General features: G+C 42.3%; 1 long non-coding RNA gene across 1 annotated transcript in view; it reads right to left on the bottom strand.

Annotated features, from left to right (window-relative positions):
• Positions 1-876: 876 nt before the first annotated feature.
• LOC123981807 overlaps positions 877-23,680 on the bottom strand; it is a 66,246-nt gene continuing 43,442 nt past the window's right edge. Inside the window, exons 2-3 of the long non-coding RNA XR_006827828.1 lie at positions 7,907-8,105; positions 877-1,803 (exon numbers count right to left, since the gene is read on the bottom strand). This is a non-coding gene — a long non-coding RNA (uncharacterized LOC123981807). The remainder of the gene's footprint in view (positions 1,804-7,906; positions 8,106-23,680) is intronic.

Raw genomic sequence — 23,680 nt, 5'->3', positions numbered from 1 at the left:
ACTCATGTTGTTGTTTTTCATGGGAGGATGGTCTAATCACACATGTACAGTTCCACACACACACACACAGCATGTATGTTCTGCGTGTCTTGTGAACTCTGGGTTTCGGTTTAAGTGGATTTATTCAGGTCTTGCGAAAGCTATTGAGGAGGTTTTCTGAGAGACTGATGTGAATCGTGATCTGAATGTCATCATTTTGCTGTCGCTATCTCTTTCTCTGTCTTACACACTCAGACACACAGTGAGTCAGTCTTCAGCACTGTTTTCTTGCAGTCTTTCCCCGCTGTTCCCTTCATCCGCCGACTCATATATCATCTAAGTGCTTTGTTCTGCCGTCCGTGCACCGGTCAGCGGAGTTTGAGGTAAGTGGGCTTTAGAAATCAATTACCATCAGTCTACGCCCACACACCGTGTGACGGTTATTGTACATGAGCACACGTGTGTCTGAATATACGCAGATATGAGTGAAGTAAGAGCTCGTTCAGTAGATTAAACCACGTATAGAACTTATTGTTGGGGCCACGGGAACTCCACAGACAAACTTGTTCATTTGTGTGATTTAAACTGAACTTTTTGTTATGAAACAGAGACTTTAAAATCAGGTGTGAGCTCAACCAACGGACCCAGCTTTCAGCTAGGACTGGTCAGTGTGACCTATGACCCATGACGTCACCTCATCAGCCAAACCCCCAGCGTACCTTCTGCTTTCTCTCTTTTCTCCGCTGAATCTGCGCCTGCAGGAAAAGTCTAGTACACAAGCATCAATAACTTCTGACTGAACTGAAATTCCACAATTCTCCATAACAAATTTGACACCACGGTAAAAACAAAAACTAAGCAATATATCCCATGTACTTTAACATACACTCCTTTTAATAAAAACATTTGAACATAAAGAACAACTAAAAGCTTTGAAAGCTGTGAGAGATGTCCAGGACAGATGAGGGGTGGTTTGATGTCAATATATTCACAAATGAGCAAGCTGTTGAAATTACAACCTGGCAATGTGCTTAAATAATTATAATCACAGGCCTTACATACTACCTTAACTCGCTCGCTCTTTAGCGTTAAAGGAGCGTTCAAAGCGATCATCTACATTCTGAAAAAAGCTCCCAGTGCACAGTCCATCTGACAACTCACTCAGCTCAGTGTGAAGCCTGTGGTTACTGAAAACTATTCCCCATTCTCTGGTCTGGCTCCCTAAAGTGTTTGTTTTCAGCTGTCTCTTTCAAGGTGACTAAAATGTGAATAAAGCATAAATAGAGAACACTCGCTGTCAAAAGCCGGCGAGAGCTTAAAGGCAGCTATTTATGTGTGTATTAGTGTGTGTTTGTGTGCTGAACAGAAGCGTAACGGTACTTTCAATTAAATCCATATACTTTATTAATATATTCTGCAAGTGTGTGACTGCCTTTGTGTAAACATGTCGTGCTGGATGAACACCAAATAGCAGTTACCACCGAGTGAAAGCATTGATGTGATAACACATTTGTTTTTATGTGTGTGTCAGTACACAACTGTTTGTGTGTGTGTGTGTGTGTGTCCACCGGTCTCAGGGCTGGAGTCTTGTGATTGATGCTGGCAGGTGTTGCTGCCCTCACACGCACACTGACATCTCATTCCCATCCGAGTCACTCAAAAGCCGGGGCTCGCTGGGCTCTGGGAACTCGGGGATCACAGGCTGAATGCTAAAGAAGATGGCCGCCATCCCCGCCCTGCGCTCTCTGATAAGATCACAGGCCGATGTGACGGAGAAGGATCAGAGCTGACACGTCCTCACCTCGGCTGGTCTCCGCTCAGTCGCTGTGGCCGGCGGAGAGCAGAGATAAAGAGAATACAGAGGAGGGACACGGAGGGGTGACACATGATGAAGTCAGCAAGCAAATCAGGGAAGTATAAACTAAAGAAAAAAGAGATTGTGCAGCACAGAATTAAAATTAAATTAAATGTGTAACTCTTTCACACAGTTGGTGAAATCTCAGGTGAACATCTGCTTCTCGCTCCAACTCTGTGCTTTTGGCGTTTCCCTTTATTCTCTTTCCAGCCTTTTACAACATTTACTCTTTTTCTTTCTTTCACTCACACTTTTCAGCTCGTGCACTCTCACCAGCCCACATGGTCAAACTGTTTGATAGATGGGCCTGATGGTCTATCTAAAGGAGTGCTAAAGAGGCCAAAAGCCATGTAATTGCAGTCCAATTAATAGCGACAGAATGACTAATGCCGACCTCCTCCCATTTCCTCCTCCTTCTCTTCCCCCTCCATCACCCTCTCACGCACCTTTTTTCATTTTTTCCCTACCTCTGCCTGCCTTCTGTTTTCAAACACCCCGTCCTCTTACTCTCCCCACTCGTTCCTGCATGGATGTGTCTCCTTTGACCTCATCTTCTACTTCACACTGATGAGAGGCACAAGGGCGAAGCTGCTAAATTAGCTGTGTACGTGTCTTTTTGTGTGTCTGTGTGTGTGTGTGTCTTCACTTCCCCCACTCGATGCTTGCTGATTTTGCGGTTTTCACCTATAATATGCAGATGTTAGTCATATGCTGGTGTCTAGAGTGTGTTTCTCTCTAATAACTACACAGCGGACTGGTCAGAGAGTGGGAGTACTTGTTGATAATAAAAGGGAATACTAAAGATGTGCCAGCTTCAGCATCTTGGGATGAGCACGGCAAGGCCTTCCTCTGCCGTCTGATTGGCCACATGTCTGACCGGTAAATGTTAGTTAATACGACGGGTCATTGGAAGGCCAAATTGTTTATAGGTTTTCAAAACGGTCACGCTCAAAGAGGTTGAAAAGCCTGCGGTCAGAGAAGATCGAGTAACGTTCAGGTTAGGGCTGGACAATAAAACAATAACAATAATTAACTATTTCCTATGAGGAAATATTCAATAAATTATTGACTTTATTCTCTTGAATAATACATGTATTAGGACTTCATTTTTTTTAGTAAGATGTTTATTTTGTTGAGGGAAAAGGACCAAAAAAAGCTTTTACTTTACTCGTGCATATTTGTTGACAAAAAATTTATCATAATTGTTTTGAATGTTCTACCACAATTCAAACCACAATTAACCATCAGGTTTCTTCAACTTTCACTCAGGAGCAAAATTCGGCCTTTAGTACCAGGTAGCTCTGCTAAAGTTGCCGCTCCATAAAGGTCCTTGAATCTCTCTTAAGCTGACCCATTGCCTGGGACCAGTTTGGCTTTGATACCAGAATGTATTGCCTGGAAAAACTCCCAGGGTTCCCAGGGTCAAATGTGTTTGCATAGTCCTGTGACATTGAGAAGCATGTCCTCCGTGTTATGGTGGCAACTCTCCTGAGCCTGAAGGCACTGCTCTTTTTAAAAAGTTGATCTACGTTCCAACCGTCACCTAGAGGCATCATAAGCCAACATAAAAAACACATAACACTGACAAAGTGATCAATTACAGAACCCATCTGGTCTGGGAACACCTCTAAATTCCCACAGAAAAGTTGGAGGACGTGGTTTGGGAGGACGTCTGGGCGACCCGGACCCAAATAAGCAGCCAGAAATGGATTGATGGATTGATTTTTGTGTGCTCATCAATTAGGAAACCTCTTCTTATGATGTAAGTGTTTATGTGCATCTTTCTTAGGTTTGGGCCAACTTTCAGAGGCTTGTTTGACACAAGTTATTTGGCAGCACTGATTAAAGATTTTGTCAGAATTCCATTTCACAAATGATTTTCACTCATAAATTGCAGATGAATTTTTCCATTTGTTTTGATTAGTTAAACCAATCAAAATGAACAGGACAAGAAATTATTGCAGCTTGCATGTTGTAAAGCTTCCTGAATGGCACAGCACAAGCTCCAAGGAGAAGCTGGTCTTTCACTTTGCCCACCCGGATTTATCCAGCTGATGTGGGAGGATAAATCTGACTGCTTTTATAACATTTAGGCCATCAACGCCCAATTTGTGGCTATGCTTTTGGGGTGTTGCTGCATTGTAGAGGAGAGTATACTTAGAATGAATTGCACTTCCTTTTTGGTGGCATGGTTTGGAAACCTACCTAAAAAAACAGAAACTGCCAGAACCAAATTGTTATAGTTTAGTGGGCTGATTGTTGAGTCAGAGCTTAACCCAGCGTCCCTGTACACCAGACAGTTACAGAGGATAACTGGCTCTATTTTAAATGATGACTCCCACCCTTAAATTTCAGCTTCTTCCCTCTAGACGAAGGTTAAATATCCCAAAGTGCAGAACAAAGCGGTATAAAAACAGCTTTGTTTCATCAGCAATCACACAAATATGCAAATATGATGTAGAACATTTATTAATTTATTTTACTGGAACCTTGACTACTTTTATTATGTTTTATCTACTGTATACTGTCTATGCGAGGATGACTTGCAAAGACAAATTTACCTTCTTTTAACACCTGTTTCCCTGGTGTTTCTCCAAGGTTTTGCTGCCAGCTCAGTAAGCCTTTGTTAAGCAGTGTCTAAAGCCTTACTGTAGACATGGCCATTGCATTGCACAGTCATTTCTTATTAGGAGCCAGGGCCTGAACCGTTGGCTGCTCCATGAAATGCTTCACTGCTTTTGTTTATTTGTCTTGATCGTGGCTATGCTGGACTCTTAGTTGTCAAAGAGGAGACTGTCTGAATTTGGTCTTCCTGATCTTGTAGCTGAACATTTCTAGTATCACTACTTTTCAGGCATTTGTAAGCATGTTCCCAGGGCAGTATCCTACACTACCCAAAGTGACAATCTCTTATCCACAACACTCAATATGCAGCACCTTTCTTTAAATAATTCCCCCTTTTTCTCCCACTTTGGAAGTGGCAGTTCTGCCTGTATTGTAGTCATTGTCACTGTCAACCCCTGCTGTTGCTCTGTGGAGGGTTTGAACAGCAGAACATGGTGCCATGGCATACTGCCAATTGTGTTTGAGTGCTTTTTCCCATCAGTTTGTGAATAATGTATCTGCCCTGTGAGTCCCCCAAATTTATGGATGTGCAGTGGATACTTTCACGCACAGTTGTTCTGAATGTACTGAGGATCCGCAGCAGGAGAGTTTCATGTCCACCCGAGACCTGAAGTGCTCTATAACCATGAGCCAAACTAACATTGTAAGTGAGTAAATGAATTGGACTTTTACTTCCATATCCAGAGGTGTTCAAAATAGCTGCTTCCACTGTAAGAGGAAATAAATATGATCAGAGAGGGTCGTGCTCTGTTCATCAGCACTGTATTTGCTTGAAACTACGAAAACATTTCTGAGATGACTCTGCTAAGCTCATGTGTCGGGTACATCCTCGTTTTGTTGTCTTCCCCCGCACAGGTGAAATCCAATAAAAACAGGGATGAAAAGAGAGCTGCCTCAGACAGAAATGTCACTTATGAGGCTGTGATGTGGCAGTGGATGTACTGACATTTTTTAAATGTGTGTGTGATTTCAGCCTACAGGGATCATTAGGGGCGACGGTACGTGGGTTGTTACTCAGTGAACTAAAACTAGCACATGCACAAAACTCAGTGGTAGAACTGTTTGTTTGCAGAATTTGACTCATTTGATATAAACAATATTTTTTACTTGGCTTCCATGTGGTTATGAGTGTGCCTGCACGCTGCATGTGCGTGTTTAAGTGTTTGAGTGCCTGCATATGCATGTACTTTATCAGGGTCAGTGATCAGAGGAAGCTGGAAATAAGGAGCTTGATGACTGGTATCTGACACTCTTTTTCCTCCCGTCTCATCTCTCTTTACTTCCTCTTTGTCCCTTTCTTTCCCCCCCAAGCACTACAGAGTGCTGCGCTGGCCTATCACTCAAACACTGTGGTCACTCTCTGACTACATTTACTGCAGTATCTTGGCATTTACATGAGTAAGACGATACTCTCTAGACGACAACCGCAGCACAGATTTCTTATAATTTTATAAAATATTATTAAAATGTAACTAATGGCTTTATTATATTTAGCCTTCAGTGTACCATTAGAATAATTATAGACTTAATTATAATGAATTATTATATTACTTAATTGACAGTGCAATAATACCTTGATTAGTTAAACCTGCTTTTTAATGTATGCATTTAAACTCCAAGTAAAAAGAAAAGTTATATTTTCCATCCATCCATCCATCCATCCATCCATCGTCAACTGTTTATCCTGCGTGCAGGGTCGTTGGGGGCTGGAGCCAGTTCCAGCTTATATCGGTCAAAAGGCGGGGTACACCCTGGACAGGTTTCCAATCCATTGCAGGGCCACACATAGACAAACAACCAGCCACACTCACACCGAAGGACAATTTAGGGCCACCAATCAACCTAGGCCTCATGTCTTTGGGCAGTGGGAGGAAACTGGGATTGGCTCCAGCCCCCCTGTACGCACATTGCTGCAGCTCCACTTTTCACCCTGTCTTGAAGGCTTCGTTTTACCTATGGAGTGATGCATCTTGTCTCTAAATGATCTTTGTTGGGAGTTGCACATGCGCAGTTCCTAGTTAATAACTACTAGCCAATCAGAAGCAGAGAAGGGCGGGTCAGCGAGAAGCCGGTAAACAGCTCGGGTTCAGCCGTACGTGTTGCCGACCAGCTTGGCAACATGGACTGGAGCGAGAGTTTCAGAGCGGTGAGTTATTAATCTGTATCCATAAAGTTTTAACTGAGCTCTGTCTCTACATCACAGGAACAACTTTATGTCCACTGACTGCCTGGAGGGTAGCTAGTGTTTGGAAGGGAGAGGAGAGCTGTGTGCTGCAGCTCGCTGTTTTTCCACCGCTGTTTTTGAGGGCGTGTTGGAGTAGCCGCTTAGCGAGCGTTCTATGAGGCATATTTAGATTTCATCCCTGTGACATCACAGGGATGAAAGGGAAGCGGCTGGACTACAAACGAGCTATTCAGAGCAGAGTTTTCTGAGGGAGATGGGAACTCCCTTTGGTCTGGGCTTTTTCACTTTGCAAACTAGTAAATGTATACATGCAAAGAAAGTAAATATTTACATATGCAATTTTAATAATAACATTTAATAATTTAATAATAAATATTTACACATACAATTTGCTTTTCATTTTATGTCTTTATTTGATTTGCTTTTATTTAGGCATTTTAAATCTTCCATAGAATGACGCTTGAACAACATTTACAAACGGTTTCACAGTTGGAGTAGGCATAATGAAATGTAGATATCCTATTTTTGTCACATTAGATACAGTGAATACACGCTCTAATTAATCTATGAGTCTATTAGCTTGAGCTGATCTTCCTGGCCGCACCTTCCATAGACTGAGCAGAAGGAAAACTTTCACTTCTCCAGCTTGCAAAATCCGCCATTTAAAAAATGGTGGACGAAGCACACAAATTCTGTATTTGAGTAAACGTACAGATACCCTTGCTAAATATTACTCCATTTAAATTAGAAGTTTTCAAAAAAAAATTCTACTTGAGTCAGAAGTACCAGCAGTATCAAAAAGTGAAGTACTATGTATTAGTTTGTCAGGAGTTGTTTCAGCTGTACTTGTATAAACTGTAGTTTAATTTATAGGAAAACATCATATTTTATAAACTCTTCATATGTTTTAAATAGCAGCGCGCCCTGCAGGTGCACCTGGCTTTCAAAGGAATAGGACACAACACTGTCATTGGTTTAATTCGTGTTACCCCCAAAACACACCCATCATCAATGCAATTGCTCAGTTTAACTTGCAAAAGAGTTGAACACGTCCCAAATGCACTTGCGCCATGGACTTTAGACCACTGGGCCCTTACTCTTGTTTATCTATGGAGGGGAGTGAAACAGGGCCACTGGTTTATTTCTGTGTGGCCCTTAAGATGAATTAATAGTTGCGCGTTAAGAGGTTGCAGCTGTTTTGCGGTCAGATTTTAAATCTTTTGTATAAGGGAAAAAACAGCTATTAAAGCAAGTCTACTCACCTTTGACTCAACACTTGTAGATGGTTTACACCAGATCTGCAGGGCGAGACTTCACTCTCCGCCGTCATGGCTGGACCCTGGTCGACCTGCGGCGGAAAGGCTGTTCCCCTTTGGCAGCCTCTCTCTCTCTCTGGCTGTTACTGTGTGTCTCTCGTCCTCTGCTGCTTCATTTCCCTGCCTTTAAAACTCTGCTGTGCTGCTGCAGACACGAAAGGTGAAACAAGGAGAAACTGTGACATTTATATCTCTGGCCATACAAGTCAACATCACCACTCCACTGCAAATGGAAAATCTTTGTGTGTGTGTCCATATGTGTGTGTGTGAGTATATATCAGCAGTAATAGAGGGTGCTTTGTGGCGCTGGATTGGAGCCCAGTCGGAGATGTAAACTGCTGTGGCAGCCAAACACACATCGCCACACCACATCACCATGACATCATGTCTACTCCACCACCACCATCCATACCAATAAAACACCAGCGCTCCAAATACATGCGTGCGGATTTGACTTCCACAAAATATTAAAGTTTACTTCAGTGTAGTTTCAGCATCTTTTTGGGAACTTTCACCATCTCAGGACAAAGACATAGACACAAACACTAAAGAGGGAAAAGAAAAAGCTTTTGTCTATCAACGTTCGTGTTACAGACGGTTAATAGAAATGTAAGAAACGTGGCGAACTTCAGGTAGCGTTACATTTCTCTCAAAACAAATTTGCTATTGTGGATAAATAACAAGACATACAGCCATAGCAACAGCAACACAAACACACAGACTAACGCATCCTGCCAGAGGACATTAGCGGAGCTCAGGAACCCGCCGAGCCACTGAATAAAAAAACACTATATAAATAAAATAAATCAATTAATAAATAAATAAAATGAATAAAACCATGAGTGATGCAGCAAAAAACAGGACCAGTACTATAACTCCAAACGGGACAGTGTTCAAACTCAAGTCTCCTGGTATCCTCCAACACTGTCCCTAACCAGTTAGAGTCAGACCAATTAAAGAAAAGCCTTTCTACTGAACTTGTTATCCTGTTCCTTCTCTTAGCAGCAATACTGTTCCCCCAACATGAAACAAAACTGTGAAACATTTAAAAGCTTCCCACTGACCTCAAAAGACTTTCGTTTCCACAGAAACAGCCTGTGACTTCTTAAACAGCTCTAACTTTATCTGATCAGTTCATTTTCATATCAATCGGAGGAACTTTTTCATAGTTCTAACAACAGCAGGAGGAACCGCACGTTTTATATTGTGTCAGCACTACACGACCTTAGTTCTCAGAACGCTGTTTTGAGGAATATTTCTAGCTCGTTCTTCAGAGGAAGAAGAGGAACTCTGAGTGACGTGTGTGCACGTTGATTGGTCGAACACATGAACAAGCGCCATTTTTTAAAACCCTGTTAAGTAAGCAAACAAACTACAGCTTGTAACTCATGAAATGGAACAAAACACAGCTCAGACCACGGCGTCCTACATCTTCTTAACAGTGGAAGCGCCGTCACTTCTGCGTTCCTACTGCCGGTGTGAGTGGAAAGCTCCACTGTGGGCAGTTCCTCTCAGGGAGTCCCCAGAACTGTTGGGTCCAAAAACGGCCAATATGAACCCCCAGATATTTGGATCACATGCTGACAAATCTGTCCACCCTGTCTCGGTTTGTCTTTTCCTCACATTTAGCACGAGGCCTACGAGAGCAGACGACGTGGCTGTGCCCACAGTCAGCTGTGAAAAGGGTGAACGGAAGCGAGCTCCTGTTTTAATATACAATCCCAGCTAATCTGGAGCTATGGAGGTTAAGATTAGTCCGTTGGGTCTGTCCGTACTATATCAAATGCTTTTTAAAGAAAATCAAAAAAACATGATACAGACAGACCTAAATGACTGTGTGTAGAAGTGGTGCATGTTTTTAATGTTAAAGGGTCGGAGTCCCAAAGGGCCCGCTGTCAACCACAGAGTTTGTAGCGTGGACCACCTGGATTTACAGTGGAGACTCTCTAAAGAAAGGGTTAGAGTCCCTAAGTGTTAAAAACTGCTTGTTTTTATTTTCTATTTAACTCATTTAAAACATTTTTATATTTCCCTGTTGCTTTTATGTTTTATGTAAAGCACTTCAAATGACCTTGTTGTTGAAATGTGCTATACAAATAAACTTGCCTTGCCTTTAATACCCATCCAACCACTTGAGAGCCAATCCACACCGCCCAACCCTGCAACAACATGCCTTCATCACCCACCTGAATCCAACCTGACCTGCAAACTGCCAACTTGATGCATTACAGCAGCACGGTTGTCAAAAGGTGCTGACCCTGCTGCAGGGAACCCACAGCAGTGGGAGGATCGGCTAAGTAAACAGACAAATTGTTCCAAACAGTGAATTGTAACAAAACAAGTAATCCTTCAGAGATGAACCGCCTCTCTCTCTCTCACACACACAAACAAACAAACAGAGCATCCTTCACATCTTAACAGTGAGCTTTAATAAAAAGTAGCCTACATGTGTAGGACACTCCAGTGCTTAAATGATATTCGTGCTTGGATGATCTGTAATTGCTGTACATAAATCTGATGCTATCCTCATTGCTTCTCCAGCTACACTTTGTAATGTCTCCCATCTGAATGGTCCATCCCTGGTTTTATCACATCTTCTGTTGCTGAGGTAAAGAAAACGTCCTTTGCTTTGACTCACAAACATGACGACTTTTTCCACCTGAAATCCATCTCCAGACTACGCCCCTCTCTTTCCCACTCTGATGCTCAGACTCTCATCCACGCTTTTATCACGTCGACATTAGATTACTGTCCTCGTCCTTGGTGTACCCACTCGGCTGTTAAACAGACTCATATATGTATAGTGCTCAGCTGCAAGTGTTCTCTGCTGGTATGACAACATCACCCCAAGCCTTCAGCAACTGCACTGACTCCCAGTTACATACCTCATCTGCTTTAAAGCATTTAATCTCAGCCTAGCATATCTGTACTTTCTTCTCCGTCCCTGCACACATACTCGCTCACTACATTCCTCAATGCCCATCTAGTCTTCAACGCCACCCCCTCTTCCAGGCTCTATGGGTGTCAGGGACTTCAGCATGGCTGGCCCCAACCTCCTCACATCTGTTGGTTCTTTAAAATCGAAACTCAAAATGTCTGTGAAGATTCTCAGTCCTGCAGGTCATAGCTATTCAAAGAAGGTTAAAGTCAAGGGCAACTGGACTTGGTTGAAGATGCTAGAAGACATTTCTTGAAGAAGTCCTTTGGATGAGGGACGAAACTTATCTTCAACCAAGTCCAGTTCCCCTTGACCTTCTATGGACGAAACTCAAAACTCTCTTTTTTGGATTTGACCTTCCTGTTGCTTCGTAATATGTGTATTATCAATGTACTCTGTGTCATTTTATGTATTTTCGATGTTTTTTCTTTAGCTTCTTTACTTTACTGATCTACCAGTTTTGTAAAGTGTCCTTCTGTGACTTGAAAGGTGCTGATAAATAAAATTATTATTATTAGTTCACAGTGCTGACTGGATTTGGAGAAACAGGAAACACAGAATAAAACATGTATTTTTACGTCTAATACCTACTGTATCTTAAAAAGTTTCCAAAGTAGTAATGTTTGTCCTTATAATGCGGCTTCACTGTAAAACCAGGGCAAAGAGGATTAACACTGATCTCTCATTTAGGCACTTCAGTGAGTATCAGATGAACATGATGGACAGTTTGAGCTCTCCCTTCATCTGATTGCATTAATTCTTTCCCCCTACGCTCATCTAATCTCTCACAGGAGATGCAGCTTATCTTGACACATATGACAATACAGGCAGTCCAGGTATAAAGCAACACATTTAGCTCTCACAAAGAGTTTTCTGAACACTTGAAGTCCTGTTCACATACTCGTGAAAATGTGACATTTGTGCCGAAGATGGGGAATCATTTTCATGCACTTTTTGTCAACAAGCATACAGATTTAATTGTGAGTGACTTATATACACCAATCAGCCACAACTTTATGACCACTGACAGGTGAAGTGAATAACACTGATTGTCTCGTTGTCATGGCACCTGTCAGTGTTGTGGGATATATTAGGCAGCAGGTGAACGTTGTGTCCTCATAGTTGATGTGTTAGCAGAAAAAAAGGTCAGTGTGAGGATTTGAGCAACTTTGACAAGGGCCAAATTGTGAAGGCTGGATGACGTCAGCTGATGGGCTGTAGGGGTCAGTACCTATAAAAAGTGATCCAAGGAAGGAAAAGCAGTGAACCGGCGACAAGGTCATGGACAGCCAAGGCTCAGTGAAGCGTTTGGGGAGTGAAGGCTGGCCTGTGGCTAAAACTAAATATATTTGGGTCGTGCACAAAACAAGACATCTGAGGAAGTCTGAGGAACACTGATCGACATTTTTCACCATTTTATAGACCAAAGAACTTATCGATTACTGGAGAAAGTAACTGATAGTTGCAGCCTTACAAATGCTTGAGTTAAGTTTGTTGCTGTAGGTCAAACTTCTGATGAAGTTGATGCTGGTTCTGATAGAAAGGTGTTGTTCTGGTGGCATAAGAGACGTTACGGTAAATAGCTGTACACTATGGAAGAATGGCCCCAGGGAGACACAGCAACAATAAATGTCAGACTCTCCTCTGAAGGAGGAGAAGGAGAGGAGAGTGTAGCAGGGGTGCCACAGCTTTAAAATCAAAGCTGTGTGCTGAGGTTTAAGATGAGTCACATTTTAAGCTGTTGCAAAAGTGATTGCAGGTAAGAGAGTCATTTACATTAATAAACAACAAAACGTGTCCAAAGTCCTAAGTGTCACGTGGTCTGATCCCAAAGAACACATCCAGTAGGCTTCAGAAATCTGTGGTGTGAACTGAAAATAATTGATTTTACAAAACCAAGGACTTGAAATCCTGTGATTAAATGTCAGATGCCTCAGGTAGGGTAGAGGATCTGCTAAGGACTGCTAAACTTCCAACAACCTCATTCTTTATAAGCCGCATGTCATGAACGCTTGGCGTTTACATGGATCTTGTTTGATGATTGATCACCATGTCAGGTCAATGAGCGACCGTTTAATCATCATCTGCTGTCCTGAGCCGGAAGCGGCGCTTTGTTTATAACGAGCCACTCCCGGAATACTGAATATGCATCTGATGCTTTTATGCTGCTTAACTTTTGAATGTCACAAACTCCGGAGAGACCTGGTCAGACGATTCCCAGCTGAAGCCTCTCAACCTCAGGAAAAGCAGAACGAGAGCGATTATCTGTTCATGGGAGGGTTTGAGCCCCGAGGCTGCACACCATTTACCAACAAATGAATTTGTCAAGACTGACTGATTTTATTGATTGTTGTGTTGGGCTGATGAGGAAGAGGTTTATTGAATGTGAATGTGAGGGAGGGAGGGAGGGAGGGAGAGAGTGAATAAGAAGAGGGGCGGCGCTGTCAGAGAAAGAGACATTAGTAACTCTGACAGCTCGGCGAAAGAGAGCTGTGCAGAAAGAGACGGAGGGAAACAGACACGAGCAGAGCTGACAGCCTGCAATCAGTTTCAGTGTGAAGCAGAGAGCATGCTGGGAGCCACAGTGACGTGAGGACAGTGCTCTGTCAACATGCACAACACACTAATTTGTCTGTCAAAGCAAATACATCAGCTAATTACAGAGTCAGAGTGGTGACAGTGAGTTAACAGGTGCAACACTTGTGCACGCCTGCTAATAAACGCAACAGCTCAGTCAGGAAACAGTGAACTCTGTCTCACCTCAGTCAAAGTGAAATAATTACAGAAACAACAGGCAACACAGACTTGACAAAGCTCCTCCAGAGCCACATTACAGGACAGGCTGAGTGGTGCTAATCATGAAAGGGCTGAACAGTTAGTCGAAATATTATTGAAATCGCAATATGGCCAAGTGCAATTTCTTGATGAAGGTAAAATGTGTCACAACATACCTTTAAAAATAAACCACTGTGGTGCTACAGAGACTCCCCAGCCTAACAATCGTGTTCACCAGACGGTAGTGAACATAACCCTAACCCTACAGTGGCTGACAACAGCACAAATGGTGTCAGCAGAGAGTAGCTAGTGAAGACATGAGGTTTTCTTTTGGTAGATTTATTAAGAAATTATATTTACTTAATTATTCAGTAAAATCGTATGTTATTGTGACTTGGCCACTGACAGATAACATGGAAAATGTAAGCCGAGAGTGTGAAACACTGTCACTGTTTGTCTGTTTACACATTAGATAAAGTTTATACAAACACTGACATGGGAAACGCATTAATTCTCTCTGTGATTATGGACCCTCGCCAAAACTGCCCGCCAACAATAATATCTGTCCCGCTGCCAGATTATGGTGCTCTGAGAGCGGCAAAAAATATAAATAAAGAAATGCTTTTATAGCGGTGCTGAAATGGATCTCAGTCATAACAGTTACTCACACAATCACTTCCTCTTTAGTGGTTTTGCCTGCAAAATAAAAGCGCGAGGAGCTTGTTTACTGTAATGCTGTATTTGGAGTTGAACTGAGCTTTTACTTTGAAAAATTCTGAACGACGTTAAAAGAGTCTGTAGCTGCTTGACACACCTCTGAAAGAACCGTCAGACAACGTGATTCCCCTAAATGTCCTCTGCCTGGAGATACTGGGGAATTGCAAAAGCACCCATAGGTTGATGGATGTGGATCAAACACCAAAACAAAAACAGTGATGTGCTGTGATCTGAGAAACATTCGCTGCAGAATCCATTTGTTGAAGAGAGGAAGAAAAAAAAAATTGTCCTAAGGTGAAATTGAACACTCTACCCATGGGTTATGAGTCCTGCCCTTTACTGACTGAGCAAAGAGAACAACATAAACCAGGTCAATATCATGGCTTATATTCTCATCCACCATCTATATTAAATAAATATTGCTCTGATGCAAAACTCATTTGCAGACCCCTGCAGTATGTTATTACGACTTCTTCTTCTTCTTCTAACGTACGTATTCTACATAATGATGAGTGTCTGCACTGCCTGAATTCTACCAGAAGTAGAAGAACGTAGTGACGAAATGCGCTCTGTAACGCATTTTGTCCGTTTTCAGCTACCGTAGAAACATGACGATGCAACGTGGCAACGTCCATGGAAGGGGGTGCCTGAGGTTATGTAGATATAAATGTCTCATTCTAAGGTAATAAAAACATAATGGTTTATTATGTAAGGTCTTTACACACCACTGAAAACATAGTTATGGATCTTATATTGCATTTCTGTCGATAGATCCTCAGAAATACTACACCCTGAGCCTTTAAACCATGAGTAGTGAATTTCCTTTAAAGCAACGACTTGTCCACTTGTCAATGTTGGCCTGGATCGGGTCCAGCCCCGACGACCATGCACAGATAAACGGTTGAAGATGATGGATCAATGTCAACATTATGTAGTAATTTTATCTTAAAATAACAGACTCAAAATCATTTTAATGCTTCACTGACTTGTAATTGGGTGAATGGTGTCTCAGCAGTTTCGTTTCTCAGTTTTTTTTGAAACACTGGAATCCCGGGCAGGACGTTTATCACAACAACGGCAAGTGGGTAACATAGCAGGCTCAGCGGCTTCTGAAGGTGTATCGTATCGCAGAGACAGAAGAGGATGTTGAAGAAGAGAAATAGAGAGCGGCTAAGTTAGAAGCTGCCGCATGTTGGCGGAGTTTAGTAAAATAAAAGGCTTCAGGACAGACAGCGAGCTGACGTTCTTTCCGTTGGTTGAGTTGTGATAATTTGGGCAGTTTCCAATAACTCCGCCCCTCGTCTCACCTGAGTAGTAGGATTGAGATTAACAGGACAATGACTTCGGGCAGCTCAGCTCGACGTGCAATAACTGATAACTCATCAACATCAAAACCAAATGTCGTTTCAGTTTATTACATAAACATTCCGCTCGTAATCGACTCATATGTGTATAAAGTACCAGTTAAAAGTTTGGACGCACCTTCCCGGCTGGTACTGGATATGAAAATATACATATTTTTTCTTTAATCACTACTAACAGTTAATCTGGGCTCTGCTTTGACTGCTTTTTGTCCAATCTGGTAACACTCTTCACGGCTCTGCATCTTTTTCATGTGATGTGCCACAAAACATGAAACACTAGGAGACACGTCACTCAAGGCTCCGTCCTGACGTGATCGAGCTAACAGCCGTCACCTTTTCACAGAAGAGACTGCTTGGGTCATGTTCTGTCACAACCCGGTCCAGCTATGCTTAACAAAACAAAAGGTAGTTCATACAGTTCAAACAACAAGCTACTGGTGGGGGTATTTACTCACTGGAAATGACCCTGCTATGCAGTTACTCTCAGAAAGCAACGGACATGATCCCAAGGTAATAGCTCGACCCACTTTCAGTTCACGCTGCAACAAACTCACTGTTGGAGCCTGAGACCAAATCTCTAGAAACCAATTAATAACCTTCCTGGAGCAAAATGTCAAAGACAAGAACATTACTGGGAACAAAAACAAACTCATGTGTGATACTCTTTACATTTTCAAATAACCATATAGGCAAACTCTGCAACTTCAACAGACTTAGCAATGACCAGATCCTGCAGAATAAGAGATAAAGCCTCCAGTTGTCACAGGACGTAGGAACTATAAAAACCTGCCAGCAAAAAGACCACAAAGTCTTTCGAGTTGTAGCAAAACAAGGCTACGAGTTATGCTAGCAGCTCTGTAAGGCTGCACTAAGGCACAACAGTGTCATTAGTTAAATGCTATGCTTGAAATGTCAGTGTTAACATGCTGATGCTAAGCAGGCATTATGCTGTTGTTCACAGCGTACAGCTGAGGCTGATGGGAATGTCATCAGCTCTGCAGGTATTTGGTCATGAAGCAAATTGTTGGACACTTTAACGTGTTGACCTGATGATGTTGCTAGATGAAAAGTCAGAGGATCACCAAAGTTCTTACAGTTCATCCTTAGGGGAACATGAAGGTCTGAACCACATTTCACATCACAATCCATCCAACAGCTGCTGAGATGTTTCAGTCTGAACCATAAATATCAACCTAACCGTGGCGACTGAGATTGTCATCGATAGCGCCACTAGTGTCGCCAAGAACTGCTTTATTTTGCAGAACTAAAAGAGTACAAGTACAAGTAGAAATTGTGACTTATGGTGATGATAGAGTTTATCGTCTAATTCATTCTGATCAAAGTAAGAGTAATCTGATCTACATCTACAATACTGGTGTCAGGGGACGTGTTCACACCAGCCTTGTTTAGTCCGGATTAACTGATCCCTGGAGCGTTTAACACCTTGGTGCCCTTCATTTAGGTTGGTGTGAACTCTGGTACGAACTAAACAACCGCTCTCTGGTCTGCCCCCAAGGGTTGGTCTCAGACCGCTGTAAAGTGTAAGTCGTTCATATCTGTTGTGAACACCATTCAAACTGATAATAAGAAGCGTACTATTGTATGTGTCATTTCATTGGCTAAAATAACTTTCTCTCTTCCTGTTTCGGTGACTTCGCTACCGACATTTCGACAAGCAGGGGACAAACCTGCACTCACAATGAAATGAGAAGCCTGCTGAATAAATTTGGGCTGATGACAACATTTCTGCAAAATTGTAATAATATATCATTCTCCTGTTGGTTCGAATCAGGAACCGGACCTTTGGCTGTGAACCCGTCCTGAGAACTGGCTGCAGAGATGTGCAGAAACTATCTGTAACCCAGGTTCTTAATGTGGAACTGCTGTCTGTCCAGGAAAGTTTACTTCACTATGAGAAGGAGAAACTTCAAGGTTAGGCTGATGAACACAAAGTTGGTTCAAATTTGATGCCGTTTTCAGATACACAGGTCCATCTCCTGCACACTGAGCGACTGCATATCTACTTATTTCCCTCTTATATGTCCGTGCCAGGTGAGCTGGAGTTCTTTCTGCCAGGGCGGTTCAGGCTGGAGGAGAAAGTTTAAATTTGGTCGACTTTCCTGTCTCCTACCTCCAGGCAGCCGGGTGTCTGATTTGACTAGTCTATTTCGGGCTTTCGGCATTCAAGGACAAAGCCTGTGTGTGTGTGTGTGTGTGTGAGAAAGACAGTCATCAAAACACACTTCCACAGTCTTTCACTATTTTCTAGTTTCTTTCTATTTTCCCGATTTAACAAATTGTACTTTTTTCTTTTAATCTCATTATTACATGAAGCGTTGGCAATATTGTCTTTGTCACACTCATGCCAACAAAGTAAATTGAATTGGGACAAAGGGAGCACTGAGAAGAGGGAGTGTTGTCTGAGTGAAATCAGTCAGAATTAAAGCTGCACATGGTGTTTAAAGGTTTTCAAGTAGAGTTCTACACAGGCTTAAAGCAAAGCCCCTGAACACTTCCTTCACTGGAAATACACGTCCACCCTAACAAATAATAATTATAGATAGATAATGTCAGGGTTCAATGAGGCCGTCATAAACTGGGCTGCTGTTGCTAAAGGGTGCTGCAAGTGGAGATAAGATGCGTGTCTGAATGAGCTGCTGACTGCTCCTTTGGTCATTCTGGCGTCTGTTTAATTCCCACATTCATGGTTTGTGGCCGGCGGGCTGCAGCCACGCTGAAGTCCACACAGGAGGCCCGCAGATAAAGTTGGTTAATCCGTCACCTCTGATAATAGACCCTGTAGGCAATTGTTCAGTTACATGCAGCAGGTGACATTTTCACTTCAAACGCCTGACTCTTCCTCCCCTCCACCTTATTTACCTCAGAATACCACAAAAGGAGACGCGCCTGCATCATTAACTTGCCAGTCAGCTGGGTGTTAATTGCTGCCACTTTGAACAAAGCCGTACAGCTAAATGATCGGGTGGTGAGCTGGGAGCAGCGCAGCAGAGGTGATTCTCTCTCCATAGGTGGAAGCAGTTGTCACAACATAAAAGAGCTGCTGTATTTCTCACGGTTAATTGAGAGAGGAAGAGATAACAGCAACATCAAAGCACATTTCCCAGCAAGCTGAAAGTTACAAACAAATGCAGGCATGACCCAGGTGAGCACTTCTCTTTGTGTGTTCTTACTATGAAACTCATCAGCAAAGATCAGGGTAGTGAATGTTCAGGTAGCCGCTTCTCATTTTTAGCTTACACTAACGGTCGTTTTCTCCGGCCCTAATGAAAAACGTTGATTCCATGAAGCCTGATTTATTCTTCTGTGTCGAGTTTACGCCACAGCCTACGGCTTAAGCTACGCATGTAGCCACGCATTTATACTTTTGCGTTGGTTTCTGGGTCACTCTGCAATTACACCGCCAAAACGCTAGTTGGCAGTATGTTCGATTGTGTTGACTTCTGCCTGCCAGAGCCAGCTAACTTGCAGTTTAAAAAACATAAAATGATAATTGTAAGGCTCTTCTAGACTACCAAAATGTTTCGACTGAATGAATCAAACGTTTATTTCAACGGAAACGGTGGTACCTTTAACGCCCTGTTGTTTAAATTGGGTTTATATACATGTTGCTGCTGATTGCATAATGCCTCTGTCACACCAGCCAAACAAGAAAAAAAACGCCTCAAAGCCTGTTGTGCACCATCGCACACCAGGCTTTGAGGTAACATGTCATTCAAACCGGAAACCGTAGCAAACTGGTACAAAACGTGAGAGTGAACGTGCCCCAGGTCTGCACTGCAAAGATTGTTGATTAGATAAAAGAAGCATCTCTCTGTCACACCGCTGAGCAACCACAAGTGGACTTTTTGTACTTACAACAACTCCAACCGAGAGAGACGTCTTCTGTAACCATCAGCTGATTGCCCCACGTCATTTTCAGGAATCAGAATCTGACGGTTCTTTCACATCAGATCAATAGTTTTGCTTTTAGTTCTGAATAAGGATGTTCAGTGTTTGGATCAAGTGTCTTTTTGAAAATAAAGTGCAGCAGGCTGCTGTTGTTTCAATGTTTAAATCCATATTTCATTTTATACACATTTTATTATGTATACTGAGCATCTTTCTTTCAGGAAGAATTACGCTCTGTCTGCTTGCAGCTACAGATTTTCCCTGCCTCTTTTGAGTTTAAGCTATTTATAATTTTAATAATGTTCGGTTAAAGGATAAACATAAATAGGTTCAATAAGGGGTCTGAAAGCCTAAAGTAGTAAACGCAGTGCTGCCCTGTGATATATTAGGTCCAGAGGACATCTTATTCTTAACTAATCTCCCAGTTTGGTCAGCTTGTGTCTTATGCAGACTGTATGTGTTAATGTGCACTGTACTAGAGCCCTGAATAATTTTTTGTTGGAAACCTTCAGCAAGAGGGAATTTGCACATTTTTAACCATTTTGCATCACAGTGGATAAGAAAATACACTTAACTGATCAGATTTATGTGTTTACAGAAAATTTTATATTGTACTGGAGCTCACATTCAGTTCAGTTTAAAGACAGAAGACAGGGCGGGATGCCAGCACACAGGATGTCAGCTACTGACTACTAACAGAAACAAAAGCCGAGCAAAGATCATGTTGACAGATTTGGGTGAAACTGAGTCACACTAACATTCGGAGAAACTTCTCTTGGTGTGAAATCAGGATCAAAATACTTTTCTCACATTTAGCCTACTGTGCAATGGTTTGAAACGCATCTTCACTCATTACGTTTGAATGCATACAGCCTGTGGAGCAGCTCATTGTCCCCGATCGGCCTCAACTGAGGAGGTGTTTGCTATATGAAGGTCTGAGGTCTCTCTAATAAAGTATACTGCAAGTACAAGGACAGGAGTTCTCTCTTGTCTTGCCTTTGGATATTTCCTCCTACACACCTGTCTATAAGAAACTGAATGTGTGCAAGATTTAATGTTTTAACATAAAACGCCACCAGTCTGATTTGTGTACGTGTGTGGTTATCCTGGTGTCATTTTCAGCTGATATAATGAAGTTAAACACAGTGAAACCAAATTACCAAGAACCGTGGCTTTGATAAGATTCTGGATTCTGCTTCTATCGGTTCCTAACTTTCAGCTCCTGACTGAACTGCAGTGAGCATTTCACACTCCATCAAAGTGTCTCTGATCTGCCAGCAGCTGCTACGCCGCCCTAACGTCAAAACATTTGTTACGTCAAAGCACGAAGAAGAGAGTCCTTCTGTTTCCAGTCCTGGACTGTGGCGGACCGTAGCAAACGCTCCAGAGTTTGGCTTAGCTTCACTAAAAAAGAGAATGACGCAGCAAAATGCAGCAGCTGCAGTAAGGAGGTTTGGTGCGAGGGAGGAAGCAGCTCCAACATGACGAAGCGTTTACTTCAACACGGCGTGAATCTGAAGGAACGCACCGTGTTCAACGTGTCGCGCTCTCCCAGCTGCAGCAGCTAACGCTAACAGCAGCAACGTCTGAGCTGACGTTCAGCTTTTATACTGAAGGGAAACCAACGATGCTGCAAATGATTCAATATATTTTTCCTAAGAGACGAGTCCCCAGAGACGCCCCTCTAGGACAGAGACTCCTTTCACTTTAGCCATGAAGGGGAAGATGAGCGAGGAGGAGGAGGATGAAGGTCAGCGAGACAAGATCTGTGGTGAAGGAACCAGAACCGAGATTCAATAAGCAGATAAAATTTAAACGATACCCAAACCAAACAGTCTTTTTGGGCCTTCTGAAGTCAAAGAACATTCATCACCACGTGACCTACTGCCTTCAGTGGCTGCAAGGATCCAGTTCAACTCAACCGGTTGTACCGGACCGCTGCTATGAAGAGGGAACCGATTTACTAGTCGATAAATTCCAACCCTCACCTGTGGTCATGGGTTTTGGGTAGTGGCTGAAAGAATTATTTATTATTGTGCATTTGATGCAACTATTTAGTTTACTCAAGAAACAGACGTGGTTTTGATTCTCAGCACAAAGTCTACAACCCCTGTGGGACTGGACTTCTGTCTGCAGGAGAGGTGGTTTTAATCACCTGCTCTGGTCAGGGATTTAATCCCGTCCAGAGCTCATTTGTGTTTTGTTTTTCAGCCCCACCTCTAATAACTGCAGCTGCAATTACTCCCTGTTGTTCTGGGAGCTGGCTGGTCCTCCGGTCATTTAAATCCTGTCTGGAGTGACGTCCTTGCTTTTTTCCTTCAAATCACCTCAGTGTGAAATTTTAAACGTGCTAAAAGTCGGAACCAACATGACAACAGAAACAATAAAGCAATCAGGAGAGCAAGACCCTGTAAAAGCTGATCAGATGTCCATGTCGGCAGCATGTTGGTTCTGCTGTTCTCTTTACAGTCCTGTTCTTTTAGCCTATATTTGTTCACATTTAGTCAAACTGTCCCCCAAAAAGTAGCAGAATTAGCTGTTAGCAGTGTACACATGGATGTATAGACAACTATCACTGGATTACTCTGAGACTGAAGACAACTTAAAACCTTCTCAGGCAAGTTATAGACGTTTATTCTGGATGGACATCAGAGATAATGATAGCCTTGGAAGTGGAAGTCACCCTGAATGAATCAATATGAGTTTCATGTCTGTGTGTTCATAATGTGAGTTATGACTCTGGGAAGGAGTGCGGTTTCTGACTCAAAAACTCAACTCCAGAAATCCCTCTGCCTCCCCTTAATGTATCCACTGGAAGCTGTAATGAAAATCGAGTCCTCAGACAGTTTTACTTGTCACAATATGCTTTTGATATTTTCTAGACTTGAATAAAAGGGTAGTTTGATAAATAATAAGCGTTTCTCTGAGAACGGTCTGAAAAATCTGCAGCAGATTTCAGAAAGCACAGTGTTTGCCAGGAGAAGGTTCAGTGCAACCAGACTTTGAGAATCAGATTTCCTTATGTTCTTGTTCTCCGGCCCTGTCTGCTATTTAACACCTTGAACCTTTTTTGACTCTCCCTGTGGTGCAGCTTTTCTACCACACAAAGACAGATTGATTACTCAGAGTGTGAAAGACAGAGAGAGAGAGGCGAGAGGCAGGGCGGCGTGTGAAGAACAGGAGGTCTTACAAGATTTGATTAACATCTAGAACCCCCGAAAGTCTTGAAAATTAAGCTCATTCATTTCTATTTATCTAAACAGGGTAGTTTATTTGCATGGTGAATTTAGAGCTGAGAAGTGGTGACTGAGAGTAAACAGCTAATTTAAATTGCAACCTGGTCTCCAAGAAATTACACTTACAAATGATCAAGTTGCAAAAATGTTTCTTTTTTTTTGTCGTCTGGTTTATGTTTTTATCAACGTGAGGAAATGTTGTCAGTGAACGTATCTATGAAACATTCACCCTGTATCATTCCTACAATATTCACCCACAGAAACTAAAGCAGGATTCATGTTTTTATGGTTCAGTTTCAAAGCTCGTGGTTCAGGTTTAAGAAAGATGGTGGTCTTTATCAAATACTCCAAAACTCTACAGCGACTTGAGAGAGGAGGCAGGACGTGTTCACAGGACTCGACGCAAACCCTTTCCCCCCAAAGACCACATAAAGTTAAATATTGTAAGCTTTGACAAATATGGAAACTGATTGTTTGAAAATCCGACACACTGAAAACAACTTTTCAAAACACTGATTGTTTATCGCAGAAAACTCTGCTGTAACTTTAGTTCAACTGAACAAGGGAAGTGTGTTGCTCTTAGGAGGAGGCGGCTTGAAGGAGCTCATATTGGCACACCGACATCCTGACTCTGTCTAAATCTACATTAGTCTACTGCAGAGACTCTATCCACAACCTGGAGGAGGAACTGGTATAAATTGTATTAGTATAATATTATAACATTAAATAAAGAATATAATGTTCATTTAATAGCAAACTACATAGCTAATTCAGTTGCAGT

Source organism: Micropterus dolomieu, linkage group LG13 (assembly GCF_021292245.1).
Source record: "Micropterus dolomieu isolate WLL.071019.BEF.003 ecotype Adirondacks linkage group LG13, ASM2129224v1, whole genome shotgun sequence".
Lineage (NCBI taxonomy): Eukaryota > Metazoa > Chordata > Actinopteri > Centrarchiformes > Centrarchidae > Micropterus > Micropterus dolomieu.
The sequence above is the reverse complement of the archived record's forward strand: the minus strand, read 5'-3'. Positions and strand labels throughout refer to the sequence as shown.